Source organism: Sarcophilus harrisii, chromosome 2 (genome assembly GCF_902635505.1).
Source record: "Sarcophilus harrisii chromosome 2, mSarHar1.11, whole genome shotgun sequence".
NCBI lineage: Eukaryota > Metazoa > Chordata > Mammalia > Dasyuromorphia > Dasyuridae > Sarcophilus > Sarcophilus harrisii.
This window is the reverse complement of record NC_045427.1, coordinates 561,753,422-561,779,124: the sequence shown is the minus strand read 5'-3', so window position 1 is coordinate 561,779,124 and position 25,703 is coordinate 561,753,422.

The window sequence follows — 25,703 nt, the reverse complement described above, 5'->3', positions numbered from 1 at the left end:
TGAAATTCTTGACCTTTTGTTCTTCCCAGATGAACCTTTTATTATTGTTTCCAGCTCTGTAATATAATTTCTTGGGAATTTGATTGGGTATGGCACTGAATAAGTAGACTAATTTAGGTAATATTGTCATTTTTATATTAGCTCAGCCTGACCATGAGCACTTGATATTTTTCCATTTGATTAAGGCTGACTTTATTTGTGTGGAAAGTGTTTTGTAGTTGTGTTTATATAGTTTCTGACTTTGACTTGGCAGGTAGATTGTCAAATATTTTGTTATGTATTTTTTTAAATGGAATTTCTCTTTGTATCTCTTGCTGTTGAATTTTGTTAGTGATGTATAAAAATGCTGATAATTTATATGCATTTATTTTGTACCCTGCAACTTTGCTAAAGTTGTGGAATATTTCTAGGAGTTTTTTAGCTGATTCTCTAGGGTTCTCTAAGTATACTATCATATCATCTGCAAAGAGTGATAATTTGGTTTCCTCATTACCTATTCTAATTCCTTGAATCTTTTTTTCTTCTCTTATTGCCAAAGCTAACATTTCTAATCCAATATTAAATAGTAATGATGATAGTGAGCAACCTTGTTTAACCCATGATCTTAATGGGAATGAGTCTAGTTTGTCCCCATTACATAGCATGCATGTTAATAGTTTTAAATGCATGCTATTGATTATTTTAAGGAAAAATCCATTTATTCCTATACTCTCTAATGTTTTTAATAAGAATGGGTATTGACATTTGTTAAAAGTTTTCTGTGCAACTATTGAGATAATCATATGATTTTTGTTAGTTTTTGTTAATGATATTGTCAATTATGCTAATAGACTTCCTAAAATTGAACCAGCACTGCATTTCTGGTATAAATCCTACTTGGTCATGGTGTATTTTCCTGGGAATGACTTCCTGTTATTTCTTTGCTCATATTTTATTTAAGATTTTTGCATCAATATTCATTAGGGAAATTGGTCTATAATTTTCTTTTTCTGTTTTGACCCTAACTGGTTTAGGTATCAACATCATATCTGTGTCAAAAAAGGAATTTGTTAGGATTCTTTCATTCCCTATTTTTCCAAATAGTTTGCATAGTACTGAAATTAGTTGCTTTTTAAATGTTTGGTAGAATTCACATATAAATCCATCTGGCCCTGAAGATATTTTTTTTTTCCCCTTAGGAAGCTGATTAGTAGCTTATTCAATTTCTTTATTCTAAAATGGGACTATTTAGATGATTTATTTCCTTTTCTGTTAATTGGGAAATCTGTATTTTTATTATTATTCATCCATTTCACTTAGATTATCAGATTTATTGGCATATAGTTCAGCAAAATACCTCCTAATTATTGCTCTAATTTCCTCTTCATTGGTAGAAAGTTCACCCTTTTCATTTTTGATACTAACAGTTTGATTTTTTTTTCTTTTTCTAATCAAATTAACTAAAGATTTATCTATTTTATTGTTTTTTCATAAAACCAACTCTTAATTTTGTTTATTAGTTCAATAGTTTTCTTATTTTCAATTGTATTAATCTCCCCTTTTATTTTCAAAATTTCCAATTTGGTATTTAATTAGGAGTTTTAATTTTTTTTGTTTTTCTAGCTTTTTTAGTTGCATGCCCAATTAATTGATTTTCTTTTTCTCTATTTTATGCAAGTAAGCCTCTAGAGATATAAAACTTCCCCTAAAAACTGCTTTGGCTGCATCCCATAATTTTCAGTATGTTGTCTCATTATTGTCATTCTCTTGGATGAATTATTGATTGTGTGTGTGTGTGATTTGTTGTTTTACCCACTCATTCTTTAGGTTAAGTTATTTAGTTTTTAGTTAATGTTTGGTCTATTTTTTCCCTGGCCTTTGTTACATGTAATTTTTATTGAATCATGACCTGAAAAAGATGCATTTACTATTTCTACCTTCCTGCATTTGATTTTGAGGATTTTATGCTTAATGCATGGTCAGTTTTGGTACAGGTTCCATGTACTGCAAGATAAAAATATATTTCTTTCAGTCTCAATTCAATTTTCTCCAAATATATGTCATACATAACTTTTCTAAAATTCTATTTATCTCCTTAACTTCTTTTTATTTATTTTGTGATTTGATTTAACTAGTTCTGAGAGAGTAAGGTTGAGATACCCCATTAGTGTAGTTTTGTTGTCTAATTCTTTTGGCAGCTCTCTAATTTCTTCTCTAGGAATTGGCATGCTATAGTATATGGTGCATATATGATTAATATCGATATTCCTTCATTATCTATAGTAATGTAGTTTCCTTCCTTATCTCTTTTAATTAGATCTATTTTCGCTTTTGCTTCATCTGAGGTCTCGCTACCCCTGCTTTTTTATGTCAGCTGAAACATTCTATTCCAACCTTTTACCTTTATTCTGAATGTATCACTCTGCTTTAAATGTGTTTCTTGTAAACAACATATTGCAGGGTTCTGGCTTTTAATCAAGTCTTCTATTTGCTTCATTTTAGGGGAGACTCCATCCCATTTACATTCACTGTTAAAATTACTAACACTGTTTTTCTAGTCATCTTATTTTCTCCAAGTTACATTTTTCTCTGTCCTTTCCCCCTTTGCCTTTTCCCCCATGTTCTGCTTTTGACAAGCACCTCCCTCAAACAGCCTTCCCTTTTTACATCCCCTTGTCCTTTTTTATTGTTTTCCCCTTCTCCTTCTGTTCTCCCCTTATTAACCTTCTCCTTTCCTTTCTCCTTTTCTCTCCTACTTCACTAAAGGGCGAGAAAATTGTTTCTTTAAGCAAAATATATTTGATATTCTCTTTTTGAGTCAAATCTGATGAAAGTAAGGTTCACACAATGCTCATACCCTTCCCTTCTTTTCCTCAATTGTAATAGTCTTTTTTTTTTACCTCTTCTTGAGATGTAATTTACCCCATTTTACCTTCCCTTTCCTCTTCTTTCAGCACAATTCAGTAAAGGTACTTTTAAAAAAAAATTACAGCCAGTTTGTCTTTTCTGGTTTTGTTTCAGTCAGGTTTTTGTCAGTAAGGCCTGGGTGTTACCTTTAAGCTCCATGTGTGTATCACTCAGAAAATATGGCTCAAGGCATGTGTTCTTTAGGATTTCCAGAACTTATAACCTGTTCATTCAAATGATGCCAAAGAGCTTACCTGGATAGAATAGTTTCCCTTACTCCTAGAGCTTGAAACAATCTGCCTTCTTGAATTCTCAAAGGAAAAAGAAACTTGTTTTTATGCATTCTCAGTTCTGATGCAGCAGTTTTTGAGTTCTCACTTCTTCTGGATCCACAACCAATCAGAAGAATTTTGGTTGTTACAAAGAATAAAATCTGGAATTACTATGGCTAGAAACATCCTCTCCCCAATTTCTATATGATCACTTGAACTGGTACATTGGGAATATCTGTCTCTGTTTCAAAGAATGGCTTTCTATAGACCTCAAGAGGTGCTTCACAGACACAAAACTGACCTGAACATAGTCTACCTATTTCCTGAATCAGACTTCCCTAAGCTTTTCCCATCTAATAAGCTATAGAGGTCAATTCGTTGAAGAATGTTTTCCAAGAAGGAAGATTGAGGACATTCTCAAACTCATAGTGTAGATGCAAAAGACTTCTTTTGAACTTAGCACCTCATCAGAGATTCCACCAATTATTAGGCATTGGAATTCAAGTTCACTGGATCCTTGAGTTCTACCCACAGTGGAAAGGAAGGGATCAAGCAGAAACACTGAGGTGAACATACCCAGCAAGACCTTGGGAGCACTATTAATTTTGGAGACATTGCAGGATGCCAGCTGAGACTGGAGAGGTGCCATTGCAACAGTCAAATTACCTAGTTAACCTATCCCATTTGAGGATTGACTAGTTCAGTCAGACACTATATATTTTAAGGAGCAAGCTCAATTGAGCTTCCCATTCAGTAAAGACTTTAGGCTCAATTTGGATGGAGTCTGTCAAGTATGGCAGGAAAGCAACTTGTCCACAATTGATGATACTTCCTTCAGTCAATCAAAAAGGATACAGATGGAATATTACTGTTCTGTAAGAAATGACCAACAGGATGATTTCAGAAAGGCCTGGAGAGACTTACACGAACTGATGCTGAGTGAAATGAGCAGGACCAGGAGATCATTATATACTTCAACAACAATACTAGATGATGACCAGTTCTGATGGATCAGGCCATCCTCAGCAACGAGATCAACCAAATCATTTCTAATGGAGCAGTAATGAACTGAACTAGCTATACCCAGAAAAAGAACTCTGGGAGATGACTAAAAACCATTACATTGAATTCCCAATACCTATATTTATGCACACCTGCATCTTTGATTTCCTTCACAAGCTAATTGTACAATAATTCAGAGTCTGATTCTTTTTGTACAGCAAAATAATGTTTTGGTCATGTATACTTATTGTGTATCTAAGTTATATTTTAATGTATTTAACATCTACTGGTCATCCTGCCATTTAGGGGAGGGGGTGGGGGGGGGTAAGAGGTGAAAAATTGGAACAAGAGGTTTGGCAATTGTTAATGCTGTAAAGTTTACCCATATATATATATCCTGTAAATAAAAGGCTATTAAATTAAAAAAAAAAAAAAAAAAAAGAAGAAGATACTTTTCTTGCCATGTATGTTTTCTACATGCATAGTTTTGCACTTAAAATTCAATTCTTCTCTTTCAAAGAAACTTGTATTACAAGGAGAGAATGTATTCCTTGTTTTGGAGAATATATGGTAATTACTGTTCATAATATATGTTCCTAATAAGACACTTTTATAAAAGTGAGTGAAATCTGTTTTTTAGTTAATGGGCAACATACTGATAGGGTATCAAGAACTATAGCACTAGAAACCCTAAGCCTTCAAAGTTATCCCTAGAAACCTGATTTGGAGTATGATATTGCCTTCTAGAAATCCAGGCCTCCATGGTGAGTTGGAGTTGGGAAAGTAGTACCAGAGGGGTTTTTAAACAACTATGTTATTTTACATGTTACCAAGAACATATTCATATACATATCTCATTTAAACTTCATGAAAGTTATAAAAGTTTGATAAGTAAGCAATTATTATTTTCATTTTACAGCTAACAATAATGAGGCTCAGAGATTAGATGAATATACAAAGTCACAAAGCAAGTAAACTATCATTATAAAATTCACTTTCAGGTCTTCCAGCATCATATTCCAGACCCTGCCTTCTATACTGTGCTGTCTTTATTTCATCATATATATATGCAATGGACACTTTGTAGTAGTTGATTGTTTCATGTGAATTCTTAGTTTCCCTCCAAACAGATTTCCTATATAAAAAGGTTTTCCTGATTCTCCCATATTCATAGGCCCATTATTTAATACCCCTTCCCTTGTGAAATTTGTTTCTTCAACTATGTATGTATTTTGCACTTACATATCTACATGAATTTCATATACTTTCAGTAAAATAAAAGTTCTTAAGGGAAAGGACTCTTCCATTTTGATCTTTTCATCTTCAGTGCTTTGCATACAGGAGTAGACATCTAGATGGTTTAATAGTTGGAGCTATGGACCTAGAGTCAGAAAGACCTGAGTTTGAATCCAGCTTCAAACATTCATTATCCCAGTGACCCTAAACAAGTCACTTACCTTCTATTTGCCTCAGTTTTCTTATTTGTAAAATGCATATAATAATGGCACCTTCTTCCCAAGATTATTAAATTGAATATGTATGTTCACCTGAAGTAAGAGAGTACACTTTCCCCAGTTAGGTTATAAACTATTTTTTTTTAAGATTGGCTTTTGTTTCTGTCCCATATGATTTTGAGTTTCCTGAAAGTTAACTTCTTGGTTACTAAATTGATAATCTCCCTAAAGGGGAGAGGAGCTAAATAAGTGCTTGAAATGAAAGTAAATGGAATAGAAAAGAATGACTAGAGTTGATAGATACTATACTTCCTGGCAATCATTCATGACAACAATCACTCTGTGATAAGCCCAGAAGTTTTGACCTTCCCTATCTCTGACCTAGACTAATTTGACCCTTCTTAGAAATGAATGCTGGCCATTCATTCTCAGAGGCTCCACCATATTAGTGCTGTAATTAGTGTGTACATCAACTGCATAATCTTATTGAAGCTCAGAATTCCCAAACTCAAAAATAATATACTAGTTGGAAACCATACCCCTATCAGAAGCATGAATTACAGGTATGTACCACCATACTAGGCTTCCAATGATTTTTCATAGATCCTCCACTGAAGATCCCAATGTACTTAAGATCTTTCCAAAATTCTATTACATTTGGTCCTTCCTGGTGGACCATTCAATTTATCTACCTGTCATCCCTCACTCTTAATGAATGACTCTCCTTCCCTTTTCTATACTCTGTACTTCCTTGGAAAAATTCCTTTTGCAATGAGGACCCATGCTCCAGGAGAGGCATAAGGAAAATATTTCATCAAGGAAATATATGATAGCTTGTATCAATGTAGCACTCTCAATTTTGAAAAACCCTTAACACAGGAGAGTTAATATGGCATAGTATATACAAAGCTAGTATTAAAGTTAGCAAAAGATGAGATCAAGCTTTGTCCTGGACATCTACTGGCTAAGTGATCAAGGACAAATTCACTTCATCTTTCAGTGCTCTAAACAACTTGCTAAAATTAGAAGGTGCTGACCTGCATTGATACAGGAATTTTTCTTACCTGGGAACTTTTTATTCAGTGAAATCACAATTCTATTCCCTGTTCATATCTCTGAATGCTATCTTATATAATAGATAAAGGAAGTGGTCCAGTCTTATGAAAAGAGTGAGGAATACTGATGAACATCCTATGTGTTCTACCAGTATGTATGAAATACAAATTCATCCCACACCTTCTATATATTCTATTCGAGTCAATGAAGATGACCTGTCTATCTGTTAAGCCTATCCCAAATATATGTGTGGATATGCTAATTTAATAGATTAACCCTTTAGCTACATGTCACAGTCTAAACAATTGGTCTTTTTCATCCATTTAGTTTTTTTTTTTTCCCCCTGTATGTTTTGTTGTGCCAATTTCTTCTGAATTTTTCATGATTCTCATTGAAAAGATCCCATAATGTCTTGGGGCATAAGGAAAATGCCTATCCAAGACATCCTTTAAGAAAATATGAAAACATAAATGATTGTCAAAGCTATTTGTCACTGTTTAGAGGATGATTTGAACAAGACACATATTGGGAAAGAATTCCTTGTAGATAATGAAGTTTTTCCATTGCTTCTGCTTAGAGATGCTATGCTGATTCTCTTATCAAATAGTAATAATACATACAGTTTTGTATTTGGTCAAATTAGAATGCAGCTTATAAAATAAAAAGGAGGTAGACAGAAGGAAAAAGAAAGTGGAACTGGGGAACAGGGGCAAATATACAAATAAAAACACACAAAGATTCTAGGATAGATTCCCATGAAATAACTTCCAAATCATAGTCTTTATGCATACTGTCCCTGAAGATTTTCAAACGTCTTTTGCCTTTTCACACCAATAAGCAGAAAAGAGAAACCTCTTGGTACCTGTCCCATGAGCTTGTTACCTTTAAAGTGAGTGTCAGTGGTATTCTCCTTTGTCTATTCTTGTGGTCTCACTATGAAGTGAGTACCAGGCCAGTAAAGAAAAAAAGAATTTCCATTCTCAGCAGCTACCCTACCTGCATGTGCCCCATTCCCTTTACAATATAATAGCCCTAAGCAGCTCAAATATGTCTCATTGTTTATAAAAATATGTGCCAATCTACTTTCTTATGGCTCTATTAATACTTGCAAATTTTCCTATGTGGACAGAGAAAGGAAAAGGAAGGAAAGAATAAAGCTGGCCCACAAACTGGAATTGGTCAGTTAGAAGAGTTCTTTCCTTCCCTCCCTCCCTTTTCTCCCTCCTTCCCTTCCTTCCTTCCTTCCTTCCTTCCTTCCTTCCTTCCTTCCTTCCTTCCTTCCTCCCTCCCTCCCTTCCTTCTTTCCTTCCTCCCTCCCTCCTTCCCTCCCTCCCTTCCTTCCTCCCTCTCTTTCTTTTCTTTTCTTTCTTTCTTTCTTTCTTTCTTTCTTTCTTTCTTTCTTTCTTTCTTTCTTTCTTTCTTTCTTTCTTTCTTTCTCTTTTATTTCTTCCTTCCTTCCTTCCTTTCTTTTCGTTCTTTCCTGCCTTCCAAAATCTCCTATTTCATTCAGGGACCATCTCTAGTCATCTTGATCCATATCTTGCCACTGTACCCATATGGCTCTGGAGAGGAAAGTTTGCAGGTGATCTTGCCCAGTTCTCCCTCACTTAAGTATCATAGCATCATCTCCCTGTTATCATAGTCCTCTTTCACAATGAAAGAAACAACAACAGCAATTTTCTAAATCTAAACATCCCCTCCCTAGCCACTCCTCTGTATGTATTTGCCCCCATTCAAATAATCTCCTTGAAGGCAGGGATACCTTCCTTTTGAATTTGTATCCTCAGTACTCAAAAGTAAAAACTATTTTTTTTCTTTAAATTCATCTAGTCATTTGTTATTAATTCTTTCATTGAGGGAATATGATTTTAAGATTTAAAACCAAGAAGGCATTTTAGATACCATCTAACCTAATCCCCTCATTTTACAGACATTTTACAAAGGGAAATCAAGTTTTTAAAAAGTTAAATGACTTGTGGAAGGTCACACACAAAAATTAGCAGGAAAGGGATCCACACTAAGGCTCTCTGGTTCTAAATTTAGGACATAGTATGGTTCTCTTGGGGGCACATACTGGGTCGACAGAATGATGAGGCTATAATTAGAAACTAGAGTAAGGGGGAAATGTACCCGTTGTCAATAGAAAACATCTCTCTGCAAGATTAAACCTACAGTTGTTACAGTCCCCATGACTCATCTATTCTAGGCATTCTCCATGTGTTTAGTACTAAGGAAGGCTTTGATAAAAACATTTGTCTCTACATCTGTCTACCTTGCTCCTCTACTTCCCCCTCCCTGTGCCACCCATTAAGTATCTTGATTTTAGAATGATTGAATATATGTTGATGTAATCTGGGGACATCTGACATCCAAAGGTTCAGCAGAGGATATTTCCAAATCCTTTATGACTTTAGGGAGCAGTGTGTAATTGTTGCTATAAAGTAAGACGCTGCAGTAACCTTGGGAATTTGAAACCGCTACAGGAAATTGAAGAGTAAATTTTTCTTAATAATGCCATGCACTGCATGGGGCTGAGAGCCAGAAAGTGCATGTAGCAGTTATTCCTGAGCTGTGGAAGGACAGACTGCCAACTTTTAGTTTTCAGAGAGGGCATGGGATTCCATTAACCAATTTCCCTCCAGTAGTTGAGCTCATGGGAGGAGGGGGAATGGAAAATGAGAAATGAAATTACATATGTAAAGCACTTTGTAAAAGCTTTGTATAAATGCTACAGCTATCATCACCAGCCCCACCATCACTTCCACTATCATCATCATCAACATTATCATTAATCTGAGATTGGCAATAGTTATTATATTCTTCCTGTTACTCCTGAGGGTTACTAGTGGGAGGGGTAAAGGGAGCTAACCATTTTCTCATCCCCTGTTTCCCTAGATGAACAGAGGGGGATGAATGCATGTCAGCATGAATGAAAAATTAACTTGATATAGCCAAATGAGCACTAATCTGGATTAGTTCTGAGTGGGGGTTCCAGTACTGCTTCTGCCATTAATCTGTTATGTAGTTTTAGGGAAATTGTTTCACCCTTCTGAAGTGATCTCTTTGTATTACATTTGTATTATAAATACATTTGTACTACATGTAATATATATATTACAAATACATTTGTATTACATATTATTATGTCCTTATTTCCTTTTCTAGTGCCTAAGTTTCTTAAAGTGTTGAGTCTGCATTTTACTAATTTTTGTATTTCCACAAACACCTAGTATCAGCTCTTGAATAGTATAATATTCAGTACACATATGGTGAATGTATAAATGAATGAATGTGCCTCATTTTCCTCATCTTGTGAGAAAAGTAGGGTTGTAACCAGATAATGGTCAAAATCTCTCCCAGTTCCAGATTTTGATAATTCTTTCACCAAGTCCTTGGGGGAAAGTATGGGGTGGTAAGTAACTTGTGACATCTACAAGAGATAAAATATGTAAAGCTTAGGCAAGGAAGCACTGTTTTGATGTAGATTATACTATTGGTATGGTAACTCTGCTGTCCAAGGCACCTTGTATGCTTCCCATTAATCCTTAATGATTTTCTTTTCATTATAAACCAAAATCAGATAGCCTGTCTAAGACAAGAGAAGTGCAAACACAGCTCACTCAATTTGACCTTGCCAGGAAAGAAGGGCATGAGTAAAAGGATTCCTAAATACATCCTACCGCATACATTAAGACATTGGCTAAAGACCAGAGATTAGGGTACCCTTATTTTGTTATATGTAAAAGGCTGCCTTACCATTTGTATTAGCAAAGACTTTTAAAATCTTCCATCACATTAAGTGTAAAACAAAAAGCCCAAAAGTAGAATATAAGCATTATAAGGGCAGGGACTTGTTGGTTTGTTTTTAGTTTGTCTTTGTACCCCCTCCTCACCACCACCCCCGTGATTAATAGGGGCTTTGTACATTTTGGTTTTGTGTTTGTGTTTTGTGTATGATTTCAACAATTAATGGAACTCTGTAATGAGCTTTCTCTTCCTGGAACATCCAGATCTTCCCTGCAACATACAGTCTAAGAAAATTGAAGGGCTGTTACTTGTCCAGAGTCAATAAGCTTAGTTGGTTGCTGTCCTTGGTTCTCTAAGAGGACCAAAATAGCATCGCTATCTGAAGAGTCAGATTAGTGTGTCTGACTGTGGGTAATCAGAGCATATGAGAGTGGAATGATCTGCTACAAGTCAGGCACAAATTGCCCCCATGAACATCCGGGGTGGGTCCTTTAACTGTGCATTTCACACTTCTTTCAACTATAGGGTGGGATCTCTGCCTGCCTTGGTAATTAGGCCAGGGTTGGGTAAGCAGACAATTTGTAGGGTATCTTTTCTAGCCCCCTCCTCACACCTGGAGGTAAGCAGTGTGGTCCTTAAAAGGCTGCTCAGACACCCAGGAAGCTGCAGAATCCCATTGCTGCTTGCAATGATAAAACATCCCTATAGTCTTGGTTGCCTGTGTACAGTTTGTGATTACAGCTTCCTGCTGCTTCATCACTTACCCATCAACACAGGACTTTGAGAGAGGTAGAAATGGTCTTTGAGTGTGTGTGTAAGCTGGATTTAAGTGAGATAGAGTTGCACAAAATTGTCAGCCTCACTCTCTCTTCGAGTTATCACTCTTCAGTGGCAGGACACCTAGTGTTGACTCAAAATGCAGTGGGTGTCTTCCAAGATTGGGATCTTGCATGTTTAATCAAGCTCTAAATGCTCCAAAGCACCTGCTTCGACTGCCTTCTTGGCTGTTGAACAAATTGTTCTCATCTGCCCATTCTCCAGGGGTGGAGTTTTCACATACTTGAAGTGGACCCTCCTTAACTCACCATAGGGTTTGAGATCCCTTGTTTACTCTTAACCTGATTTAGCCCGTCTGCTGAAATGGATTATCAGTGTGTGGCTGCTGCAACAACTGCTTGGAGCCACAGGTGAGAGTTAAGTACATCAGGTGGACACCAAAGTTGGATAGCAGTCCTCTGAAGACTTCAGCAGCCTTCACCCCAGAGACACTACTCTGGGAGGCAGGATTTTGAACCCAGGTCTTTTGGATTTTATACCTAAACCAAGAGCAATCCATAAAAGTTATAGAATACATTTCAACTCACTGTAGGCCAGTCACATAAAAATATGCTATTACAGGGAAAAACTTTCTAACAGATCTATCCAACTCTGGGCAGAATGGGCTGTGTCCCAAGCTATAAATTTTCCTGTCACTTGATATCTTTATCCTTGATAATTACTTAAGTGGATATTGTAGAAGTAATTCATGCCCCAGGTATGAGACTAGATTAGATAATCTTTTCTGACTCATTTCTATATTTGGTCATAAGGTCTTATTGCATTCTCTCTGGGATAGTATTGAGAAATTAGAAAGTATCCAGGGAAGAGCAAAAAGGAAAGTGGAAGATGAGGAAACTCTATTATTTGGGAAATGGTTGAGGGAGCTGGAGGTGTTTTGGCTGAAATAAAAAAGAGAAGGTGAATATAATCTATAAAGTAGATATTCAAAACCTTTGAAGAGTTTTCACATGGAAAATGGATGAAACCTCTTTTTTATTGTTTCAGAGAGCACAGCTAGATCCAGTTGGCAAAAGTTACAGAGCATAATTCAAACTTAATATAAGGAAGAATTTGCCAATAATGAGAACAATACCAAGTTGCAATGGACTGCCTCAAAAAGAAGTGTTTCCCATCAATTTTGAAGCTAAGTCTGGATGACAGTCAGAGATGCTATAGAATAGTGATGTCCAATTCAAATAGAAATGAGGCTACTAAACCACATATAAGGATCTTTGCAGGCCACATATTAACTTAGAAAACCCCTTTTTAATATTATCTATTTCAATAATTTATTTTATTAATATTATCTATTTTACTCCTAATATCTGTTTAATTTACTTATCTAATTATCTGTTTATTAATCTATATTATCTATTAATGTTTATTTAATTAATATGATTTATTTTATTGATTTGTATGTATTTTGTTAAATATTGCCAATTGAGTTTTAATCTGATTCACACCACAGATAGTGTTGTGGGCCACATACATACCTCAAGCAGAGGGATTTATATTTGGGGGAAAAGGTTAGACTATATTGCTTCTAAAGTACCTCCCAAATTTGACATGCTATAAGACTATAGACTATATAGTCAAAGGAGAGACAGACTTGGCAGGAAGGACTTGTTCAGGTCCTACAATGGATCTGAATTTGCTATATTAAGCAAATCACTTAGACTATAAGTTAAGTTGCAAATCTGATTAATAAACATGTTTCCTTCTTTCCTTCTACCTGATCTATATTGGCAAATGGGGTTTACTCCTTGGAAGTTCTCTATGCCAATAAAATCATAGGCTCAATCACTCACTTCCCAACTCTCCCCCCCCCCAAAAAAAAAAAAAAAGAATTATAATACCACTTTATTTAATATCATTTTAGCAACTTTGTCAGTTGGCCTACTTGAGAGAGTCCCAGCCTAGAGTCAGAAAAATCTGAGTTCAAATCCAGACTTAGACATTTTCCAGCCATGTGACCCTAGGCAAGTCACTTAATCCTGTTTTTTTTCAATTTCTTCATCTATAAAATGGGCTGGAGAAGGAAATGGCAAAACCCCAAATTGGATCATAAAGAGTTAGATATGACTGAAATGACTGAGCAACAATAACAACATAAGAATCTGTAACAAATACAGTTCATAATCCATCCAGGCAACCTAAACCGTATGAAGCCTGTGATTTCACTGATATAGAGAAGTCTCAGATGAGAGGACTCCTTTTGTCAAGTCCAGTAGGCATTGTTTCTACAACTAGGAACCTTAGAGAGTTGTCTAAAATAATCAACTCAAATAGAAAAGAGCCTTACAGTTCTCACACCAACATAGAGTACCACAAATTGCATTAGCTATATTGTATTGTATTTTTCTTTATTTTATATGTATTTTTATTTCTTTTCTTGAATGTTTCCCAATTACATTTTACTCTAGTTTTATTAGGAACTTCGCCCCATAAGGCTCTAACTTAGAGAAGTGAAAGGTAAAATGACACATCCCAACTCATAGAGACAATGTGTCGAGTTCTGAATCCAGATGTTCCTGACTCTGAGTCCAATTCTCTATTCATTATATAAGAAGTGTCAGACTTCCCATGTGGCTCGCAGCATTCTTTAGAGCCCAAACCAGTTTAAAATGTAATTGGGAAATAGTTAACAAAATAAATAAAAATATAACATAGTATTAATATGCAGTTTTCTAAGTCAATATATGGTTTGCAAGAATTTTTATATATGGCTGAGTGTTTTACTCTTTGTATTTGAGCTTGCCACCACTAAAAACTACCTTTGCCTATGTCTGTTTTCTCATCACTATATCATGAGGAATTAGCGGTATCCACCCCCTATGCTGGGTCCTTCCTCTAGGTCTTTTTGTATTATATGAATATCGTTAAGTACTCAGGCTACCCTGTGAGTTAACCCTTGCTGTTGCTATGTGACTAATCCAGCTTTTCTTTTGTTTGATCCAGTCATAAATATCTCTGCTGACATTCCTTAAGATGTTATTTCTATAAGACAAGATCTTGTTCTTTATTGTAGCCTTCTCATACTTACCATGTTTGTTTCCATTCCTCTTTTCATGATCTTTAAATGCAGGACTTTGGAGACTATGGTAATCCATGGCTTAGAACCATACCTTTTTAGAAGAATTGTGATTACAAAAAGTTGGGCCTTTTTCTCAGGAAGTTTTTGATCTTTCAAAGAACTGTGCAGTTCCCCAAAGATGATCCTGTTTACTCTTCTCCTATTTAATTTACATCCAGCTTATTTCTTTTGAAGTATCTGTCCATTATCAATGGATAGATGGACAGACTTAAAAGATCATGGGTTTTAATCTAGAAGGGACTTTAAAAGTTCAACTATCAACTTTAACTTCATTTCACAGTTGGGGAAATTGTAGACTTTGAGTGATTTGTCGATGATCATAAGATAGTAAATTACTAGAGTAGAATTTGATCTCAGTTCCTCTTGTATATAGGACAAACACTATATTCTCAAATTTAGAGATTATCTATCCAACAGCATATTTTAATCTAAATACAAATTATAGAAACATAAAACAAAATACAATTTTACTATTCATGTACATTGTATACTGCAAACAGAGTAGATGGGAACTATTGAGCTAAAAGAGATGTCTATGGGAAAAAGAAATTACAGCTCACAACAGGCCCACATTATCTGATGATGCATCACAAACACAAATGTCTTTTAGCATAAAAGAATTAATTGCTGGACACAGCAATTGAAAGCCTGCTGGAGGAATTCTTAGTGCTTCAAAAAAGTTATTGATTTTAGCTTGGCTTCTTTGTTAAGAACAAGACCCTAAGGAAGAGAACATAAGAGGAAGACATTCTTTCTAGTTTATAATTCAGTGAGAATCATGGACCTTGTAGATGGATCACTAGGTCTTTCAAATGAGTAGCTCTCCGAATATGATTTTACTGTTGATGCTTATGCAATGAGTCTCACAGGTAAGTTAGAGAGCACCTAGCTCTACAAAAAGACAAAATTGTGTCTCAGATAGGAGAAAGCAACAGAATATTGCCAGAATATTGGCTTCCAGAAAACAATTTTAAGGATTTTTTGCAATAGATCCATGTAGTTATTTGTTTTGTCTCAGAATCACAGAATGTCAGAGGTTGTCACTCATTCTTTATTTTCAAAGAGCATCAGTGATACCATGAGGAATGCCTTGGCTTACACATGGGTTGAATTTGGGGTGCAGAGTTGCACAAAGTCATCAACCTCACACTCTGTTCCAAAGTCATTGAAGTTCAGTGGCAAGCCAAAAGTCAATATTACTGGTGATGGTCCAGGATACACCAGGTTACTGGTGCCTTTAATGTCTGACCAAGCTCTTAGGGTTCCACAGTACCTACTTCTTACACTTTCATGGCCCCTGGAATAAATTGCTGTCATCTGCTCATTCTGCCAAGGAAGTTTTGGAGTAAATATTCCCCTAACTCATTGATGAATTTGAGACCTGGAAGCTACCCTGAGTTTCATTTAGCTTTAGTAGAGGGTACCTGCTGTGCAGCCTTCAGTATCTTGGAGCCATAGGTGAGAAGTAGATGATAGATGGATGAACCTGAGATGAGCATGGTGGATGAGCATCTCTGAAAAGGGCTCAGCAGTTGTTATACCAGTGGTGCTAGTGCTTCCTGAACACCCCATACAGCCCATGTTAGGGATAAAAGGGATAACAATTGTCCTGAATAGAATCCTAACTATCCGGTACTGGCAAGTGATTGTGTATTCTCTGAATGAAAAGCAGACTTCCAAGGAGATGGAAGCCATCCTCAGCAAAAGCAATTTATTCTACTTTGGACCAGTTACAACTAACATCCAGTTCAAATATGCCTCTGCTTCTTCCATCCACTGTTCTTAATTCTGTGCTCTGTGAACAAAAAGAAGGATTTTAAACCATTTGAACACAACTATCTCACTTTCCCTCCCTGAGTTTTGTCTTCTAATCATTCCTAATTCCTTTATTTAATTCTCATGTAACATTGATTAAGGCAGCTTATTATTTTGAGAAACATCCTTTGGATATTCTTCAGCATGCCAAAGTCCTTAACTTTTGACTCTCAGAACTGACCACAAGACATAAAATGTGGTCTAAAGAAAACAAACAACTATCTTCAACATCCTATTTAGTCCTTTAAATGGAGGGCTGAGATGGACACCTATTTATTATAATTCCATTTATTTATGTATGATAGTGGCAAATCACTCCAATATCTTTGCCAAGAAAACCTCAAATGGAGTGGTGAAGAATCTAAAATGACTGAAAAACAACTAATTAACAACATGATGGCATCTTAGATCTGCTGCCTGCATCCTGTGTGATGTTAGTGTTCTCCCTGTTTCTGGGCTTTAGCTTCCTTCTCTATAATATGGGGACAATTGAGAACCAAGGACAGCAACCAACTAAGCTTATTGACTCTGGACAAGTAACAGCCCTTCAATTTTCTTAGACTGTATGTTGCAGGGAAGATCTGGATGTTCCAGGAAGAGAAAGCTCATTACGGAGTTCCATTAATTGTTGAAATCAGACACAAAACACAAACACAAAACCAAAATGTACAAAGCCCCTATTAATCACGGGGGTAGTGGTGAGGAGGGGGTACAAAGACAAACTAAAAACAAACCAACAAGTCCCTGCCCTTATAATGCTTATTATAAGCCCTTATAACTCTATAATATGGAGAAGATTGAGGGGTCAGAGAAATAGATTATATAATCTCTAAATTAAGTGAATACGGTAGGTAGTGTAGCATATTGTAAAGCATTCTGGAGCTGGAACTAAAAAAAAGACCTGGATTCAATCTGATATGTGAATACATCAATCTCTCTGAGCTCTAGTTTCTGCATTTCTATAACGGTGGCAATATCCACAGGGGTCATTTTATAAGTATTAAGTAAGGTGATGTTTGCTCCCTCTGTGAACTTGAATAGGCCACTTGATAGATATCTCTAAGTTTCAGTTCCGTCATCTATAAAATGAAGGAGTTAGACTAGGTGACTTCTTGGGTCCCTTTCAATCCTAAAGAAGTGATTCTATGTGGATCCCAAGTATTTTAGAAACTTTAAATCATTACTTTAAAAATAAGGTCTTCCAGTGTAATGGGCCAGAACTCTGTACTTGAAATAAAGATTCTTACAAGGTGTTAACTCAGTGGAATGAATAAGACAATCGTTATCTAGTTTACCATGGTGATTAATAGGTCTCTAGTTCAGTATGATTGAATTAATCTTAAAACAAATAATGGTTCCTTGTGATATAATGATTGGCTTATACTCAGTATGATGAATGGATTTAATTGTAATAGAGTATTTAAGAGACCAGAGTCAGACCTAGGGAGGACTGGAACAGACTTGGATTCAGGGAGACTTCAAGGCAGAGACCATCCTGGTGGTCCTCCTGCCTCCGCCACAAAAGCTAAGACACATTCTGGAGGACCTCCAAAAAGCTGGCCCGGGCCCCAGGCAAGGAGACAGACTGAGACAATAAAGACTTTTGGCTATTCTCATGATTACTCTGCTGAAATGAAGGATGGTCCCAAGACCTCCAGAAAACCAACCAGAACATTACATCTAGTCTTTATATGATAAATAGCACTTTAAAAATCTTTATATTCATGCATACAATGCACATGCATGTAAGCCTGTAGGGCTGGTTTGAGGAAATAGAGATAGGGGATGGATCTGTGATTTCATTGTCATAGAAAATTGTTGACACCTTCTGTGTAATCTATAGTTTCAGATAGCTTGGGCTCTCTAAATGGACATTAAGTGATTTTCCAAGGATCATATGTCCAGAATGGATCCAAGGTAAGATTTGAACACAGGTCATCCTGGCCTCAAGGCCAGCTCCTTAGCCATTGTACAACACTGCCTCTCTGTCAGCAGAAAAGTAAGCAGACATATGCTTTGCCTAAATAAGGAGGATTAACTTTGAAGGTCTATAATTCTCTATTTTTTATGAACTTTCCTTGCCACCATTTGGAGTTTTCTTGGCAAAGATACTGGAATGGTTCGCAATTTCCTTCTCCAGGTCATTTTACAGGTGAAGAAACTGAAGTAAACAAGATTAAATGATTTATCCAGGATCATACAGCTATTAAATACTCATTTGTATTCAATTTGTACTCATGAAATTAAATCTGATTTCAAGTCCAATGTCTAACCACTATGCCACCTAGCTATCCCCTACATTCATAATGTCCAAGTTAACATTTATCCTGGTACCTCAATAGTCTTAAGAGAGCCACCACATCTCACTGAATGGCTTTTGGTCAGGAAATATGTAGGCTACTAAGGGAGTACGCTTAGTATCCTCCATCTTTAGTTATTATATTGTACCTGTTTACAATCATTGTACCTTTTAACCTGTGAAATCTTCAGAGGGGAGATTCTCCTACCTAAAACGTTTGCCAGGGCCAATCCTGGCTGCTTGGCTGGGTTCCAGTTGAAATAACTGTACTCTGTCTGCTTATATTTCCTTTTTGATTTCAGACAGATATATGCTCCTCCTTACTACTCTGCCCTAAATGATAGCTCAGTGTTCCCCTTACAGCTGCTAAACAGCTGTTTTGTTCAACCTAAGAGGAAACTTCATTTTAGTCCTGGGTAAAATGATTCGCTGTTATCCCTTTTCTCCCTCAAAGGGGTAGTAGGAACTTTAATTAATTGAAGTGCAGACACCTTCCTAAGTCCTTGGGTAAATGCTTCTCTAATGGTGAAGGATTTTTGTTAATAATTGTTATTAAAAAGATCTGTACCTGCCCTCCCAATCAAGCAGAATGTAGACTTATATGCCCATTGTGCTAAGAGATACGCTTTGAATTTAATAAGGCAGGCATCAACTGCTCATTAAAAAGGCGATCATTAAGACAACTAACAATTAAACACAATATTACCGTTTGTTATCACTTTTAAAGAAATTCACTGTTAATAAACCAGCTAGCACACCTTGGACAGAGGTTGCATTCATGAACTGACCTCCTCATGATAAAAAAAAAAATGTCCTGTGTTATTAAATGCCAAGTTCATAGTCTGAGTGACCTTTATCTTTATCATTCTACTTGAATTCTAACATAATTCCTACTTTATGAGAAGATGCTGTTCTAGACTTGGATATAAAAGATATGTTACAATCCCTGCTCTGATACTTGGGATCTATGTGATTATGGATACTTTTTTTTAACTTTTCAGAGTCATAGTCTGCTTATTGTGCTTTATCCTAAATTAGGAATCATCAACTTGATTCATCTACTTCATGGGATTTTTTGTGAGAAAGGAAAATATCTTTGAGATCACTGAGTCCTATTGTCCTCCATTTAGAGGAAATAGTCCCAGAGGGCTGATGTCACTTGAGCCATAATTTGAATCCAGATCCACTTATTCCAAATGGACATATTGCAATTTTCTTGACCCTCTCAAACCTAATAAAATGGAAGGTCTATGTGTAGGGGAAGCATTTGCTAAGCACAGGAGATACAAAGAAAAAGCAGACACAGGAATTACTATTCTAATGGAAGTCAACATATAGAAACCAGCATTGTTGTTCTTTCTCAGTCATATGCAACTCTTTGTGAACTCATTTGTTTTTGTTTGTTTGTTTGTTTGTTTGTTTATTTGTTTTTTGACAAAGATACTGGAATGGATTGCCATTTCCTTCTTCAGTTAATTTTACAGATGAGAAACTGAGACAAACAAAATTAAGTAACTTGATCAATATCAAACAGCTGATAAGGATGTAGGGACAGCTTTGCATCAGAAAGATGAGTTTTGGCAGCTGGCTTGGCATTTTATCCATTGTGCCACCCAGCTGCCCATAAAAACCAAAATATACAAAATAAATAAAGAGCAGATTGAAGGAAATGTTAGCTTTCTGATCTCTATGACACAAAAAATATTTACAATAAATTTAGTCACATGTGCTGTAGTTAGGACCCAATTTTTTCAGTAGACAGTAACATAGAGAGGACATAATTCCAAGTCTGTCCAGAGGGATATTAATGCCTCATTCCTACTCTGGAATTTAATAATTACTTGATTTATTGATGGATTATCCAATGCTAAGACATGTCCTTACATAATCCATTCTTCATCACTTCCCTGGAGTATTTATTATCTCCTTGCTTGGACATCCCCAGACATAACAAGCAATGTATAATTACTCTCCCACTGCAGTCCTGAAGAGTTAATGTAAAGTATTGAATAGTCATTTTCCCTGGTATCCAATGATAGAAACAATAAAAAAACACCCTATGTTTTCCATGGGGTTTGCAGAAAAATCCCTAAGCCCTAATTATAGTCCCATTCAAGACATTCCTGCATTTTCATTAACTACATCACATTTTTTGAGAAAGACTGTCAATCTCAAACCTTAGCTTTAACAGCAGAAGCTTGCAATCAGGACAAACAGAGTGGGGCTAGGAAGCAACCCCCTCCTCCCTTTCTGAGATTAGATTCCTCAAATGCTGCCCTAGTTTCTCTTACTCAAGGGACAAGAGCTGCCATAGACAGAACGAGTTCTCCATGATCCCATACAAGCTTTAATGGGGTAATTAAGAAGCACGATGTAAATTTGGCTTCTACTCAGGGTTCTGTTTTCTCTTTGGAGATGCAGAGCTGGTGGAAGCTGTAGAAGTGATCCATCATATTTGTCTGACATTGTCAGAGACTGCAGTTCATTTAGGAAGGCATTAGGCAGAAGCAGATCTTGGAAGGAGAAGTTAGTGTGGACTAGGGCTAGAGAGATTTGGGTCCTCAAATCCTGTGCACTTCTGATTTTTCACTGTGTCGTTGAGACCTTGCCTTACTACACATCATCATTACTGTTCCTAGTATTGCTCAGTTTGGATGTTTCTGTTTCCAAAGGCTTGAAATGAGGCTGCTTTTATACACACCTTCTTCTGTATTTACAAAATGTTTGGTTATCATTTCTGAGTTGTGGGCTTATAAATAACACATTTGCTGGAAGTGAGGAAAAGTAAAAAGAGTGAAAAGATTCTGTAAATGCAGGTTTTCTGGTACTGTGGCTTTCTGTGTAATTCCTATCTTCCAGGTAGAGAAGGCACTCCAGGTAGGAAGGTACTCCTACCTTGGTAGGAGTACCAGGCTACAACCTACAAAGGATTATAGAACTATTATCGAGCTGAGTCAAATCTACAAGCATTTATTAAATGTGCCAGGCAATGGGCTAAGTTCTGGGAATACAAATACAATCATAAAGAAACATAATCTTTGTTCTTAAGGATTTTATAGTGTAATGGAGGAAGATAACATATAAGGGGATAAGATAATTTAAGGAAAGAATAAAGTACTAAATCTTATGGGTATCATAGAAGAAATCCAAATGAGTAGAAAACTCTTCCAGTACAACCTAGAAAAAAAATAAGATTTATAATTCATCTTGTTGAACCATCTTATTTAAGGGAGGAAGAGACTGAGAGCTAGATATACTAATTGAATTGTCCATGATACATAGCTAACATGTTGCAGGTGTATAATCAGAACTCCTAGTGCAGTAATACTAAGTTCAACCCTCAAAGTTCATACTACCCTTTCTAATTTTAATATATTCCTATGAAGATGATATTATCTTTAGGGTGGGTTAGGAATGGAAACCCCAAGGAACATATATATATATATATATATATATATATATATATATATGTTAAGTATATCTATATACATCTATAGATATATTCTTTTTTTTTTTTCAGGCAGTTCAGGGTTAAGTGTCTTACCCACATAGGTCGTAAGTGTCTGAGGTCTGATTTGAATTCATATCCTCCTGACTTCAATACTAGTGCTCTATATACTGTCCTCCCTAAGTTTCCCCTACTATATATTTCAATTAAATTCAGAATGCATTTATGAAATTCTTACTATGTGAAGATTATGGCATTCCAGTGTCCAAAAAAATGAGGTAATCTAGGTACACAACTAATTACAGTTACTAATATCTCCAACTCATATTGAAGTATCTGGGTAGAAGGCTACCATCCCTTGTTTTTATTTTTTGTTAAATCTCTTAGCAGGCTGTAAGAATAGTTTAGGATTCCAGTAAAATGGCAAAACATAAATAAATAACTATGGTACAAAATAATTCATGATGTATGTGTCCAAGAAGTATAAATAACTATTACAATAGGTCTTAGGAGACATGATCAATTAGGAATGGAAGCATTAGGGAAGGCCTGATGAAATGGAAACTTTGGGCTGGTACTTGAAGTATGGGAGAGATTGCATGAGGTGGAAAAAATAGATGCTATTCCCAACTTATAACTAAGAAAGATGAGAAATAGAAAGGTTAAGTGATGATCTCAGACAATGTTAGTGTCAACCGGATCCTAGGACTGGGAATTCAATAGACATAAATGGTGGCCATCAAGTAGAAGATGAGTGATTCCTAATATAGAAATAGTTACACTCTATTCACTGTGAGTTTAGGCTTCAAAGTGGGAAAACATAGGTAATTCACAGAAAACCGATGATAGCAAAGAAAGGTATATTGTAAAATAATATATTGCAAAATAGAAAGGAAAAAAAATGGGGTCATAGATTTAATATTGTCTTCTACTCCTGGCCCTTTCAGCACCCTATTTTCACTGTTAGAAAATTTCTGATCTGGGCCCCTGTCTTCTCATTGTTGACTCCTTCCTTGGAATCCCAATTTAGGAATTCCTTTTTTTTTTTTTTTTAAATAGCCTTTTATTTACAGGATATATGCCTGGGTAACTTTACAGCTTTAACACCAATTTAGGAATTCCTAAGGGATGCTTCACTCCCCTCCTTCCTGGATTCTTTCTAGGGTCCCCTTCCTTCCCAACTAATGTATTTTACTGTTTTCCCTTCCCACAATTTCCAACACTACCATCTCAAATTTCTTGCTCCATTAGAATATAAGTTCCTTGAGGGTGGGGACACTCTTGTTTGCTTATCTTTGTACTTCATCCCTCACTTAACATAGGGCCTGGCATACAGAAAATATTTAATAAATTCATTTTCTCTTCTCTGTTTCTTTGCCTCTAGGCCATCTCACACTGGAAGGGACCTCTGAGGTCATCCAGTCCAACTCCTTCATTTTACAGATGAAAAAACTGGAAGTTTAAAAAGATTAAGTTTCTCAAGATTATCCTGGTTGTAACTTCTTCTAATTCTGTCTTCTGTAACTGTCTTCTAATTCTAAAGGTAATGTTATTTCAACTGTACCAAGATAACAATAGCTAGGATTTATATAGTGCTTTAAGGTTTACAGAACATTGTAAGCATCTTATCTCACTTGAGCCTCACAATATTTCCTGTGATAAAGGTGCTATTTTATATAAGGGGAAACTGAGGCCAAAAGGGATTAGCTCAGGGTCACATAAGTAGTATATATAAGGGCAAATTTGAATTCTAATCTATCCTGATTCCAGATGCAGTGTTCTTATGTTCTAGCTGCCTAAAGGCCACCAAGAGTTCTTTGAATACCAGTCTAAGGGGGTTGAATTTTATTCAATAGACAGGAATCATGAGTTTGAGTACAGAAGTGACATAATCAGAACTATGCAGAGGGAAAATCAATCTGGCTGTAATTTGAAGAATAAAGGGGGAAGAGAGTGCAAGCAGAAAGGTTTATAAGGAGGCAATAGTTCAGTTAAGTAGTAATGAGGAACCATATACATAGAAAACGTAGAGGAGGATAACTACATGAGATGTTACTAAAGAAGAATCAAGGGAATTTGATCTGATAGGTACAAGAAAGAAAAATTAAAGATAAAACCAAGGCTTTGAAGATGGATAACCAGGAAAATGGTTTTGTCATTTATAGATATAATTTATACAATGCAATTTCATTTTAGATCTTTCAAGGGACACAATATTACCTTTAATCACAGCATCATAACAATTTTAAATTAATTTCTTTATCATGATTGATTAAATGGAGATATCTGGAGCTCTGAATAGCCAGATGAGGGTCTTGGGGGGCATGATTGGTCCCCGTTTGGCTAATACATAGCTCCACCACCACTGAGAGAGATGGAGTTAGTGTGTAATATTAGAGTTTTGGGAGATCTGCAATTATCTCCTTGGAGAAACAAATTCCCTGTTCGGAGCCCAAATCCTGTCTTTACTCCTTGCTTTTGAAAATTGTGGACTCTAAAAATTCTGATTGAATGTTCTGTAATTGTTTGGATTCCATCTCTGAATGTTTTAGTGTAGGTGGGTGGGTGGGAGGGAAAAGGGGCAGAGCTGCCTTCTCAATATCCTATCTATGACAGCCCTGCTCCTTCCCCAAACCCCAGTGGAGGGCAGTGATTTCCCAACGGATTTAATTGTTTTGCTGTGACAAGCTGCCTTTCTCCCAAGCTGTCATAAGTCATTGATCTATAATTACTTGCCTGTCATCCAGGCCCGTAAAGCCAGGCAGACTTCCCAAGTCCTGGAATGAACCTTTTATAAAGCTATGTTCCTTTAACTAAGACTGTGCTCCCACTGTCCCAGACAATTAGGTTTGAGTTCTGTAGGGGGGCCTATAAGATTAGCTCCTGATGAGTCCTAGACTAGAAAGTTGGAATGGAAACCCCAAGGAACTTTCAAAGCCAGAGTTAGTGAGTGTCAGTAGAATCAGGGGAGTGAGACAACTTAATCATGTTTAGGGTAGAAGGAACATTGTTCCCACAGCTTTCTTATGTCAGAGCCAGAGAGAGCTTGCTCAGAGCTCCCTGCTTTTCTCTCCAGTGTGTTTCCCTAGCAATGCTGGCAGCTCTTCTCAAGGGCTGTCAATGGAGCATCTGGTAGTTGGCAGAAAACTGGGAGCTGCCAATGTTGGAGTGATTCCAATCCTCCGAGACATGGGCATTGCCCCCTATGGTACGGCAGCTTGGCTTATTTCTGAGCCATGCAGCCAGAAGGCCGTGGCCCTGACCTGGACTATGGCCAGCCCCTAGGACTGGAGGAACAAATGCAGGGTCTAGGGCACTTCATCTTTCTAAAGGCACAGATGGTGCCAATTTGGGGAGCAGAGGTAACTTCCTTAATCTCCTGTCAGAGAAAGAAGAAAAGATGGTTTATGTCACATGGAGAACACTTTCTGCTAACAGAGCATCCACAGTCTCATCAAGTCCTCGTGACCTTTCCTTCACATATCTCATCCTCCAAAGAAAGGAAGAGTCCCATCAGATCAGATCATCAATTTTCCCAGATGAAACAACCAAGGCACAGAAAGGTAAACTTGAAAAGGTCACAAAAAAGTTATTAGCACACCTGAGAGGAAACACCCAAGTCTCCTGGCCCCCAGGTCAGCATTTGTTCCAAAAGACAAGCCCTTTAGAACTGAATGTGGACCATTCTTTCTGTTGTTGCTTGCTTGCAGTTTGTTTTCTTAGTTTTTTTTTCCTTCTTGATCCAGTTTTTCTTGTGCAGCAAGATAACTGTATAAATATATTGGATTAAATATATATTTTAATATATTTA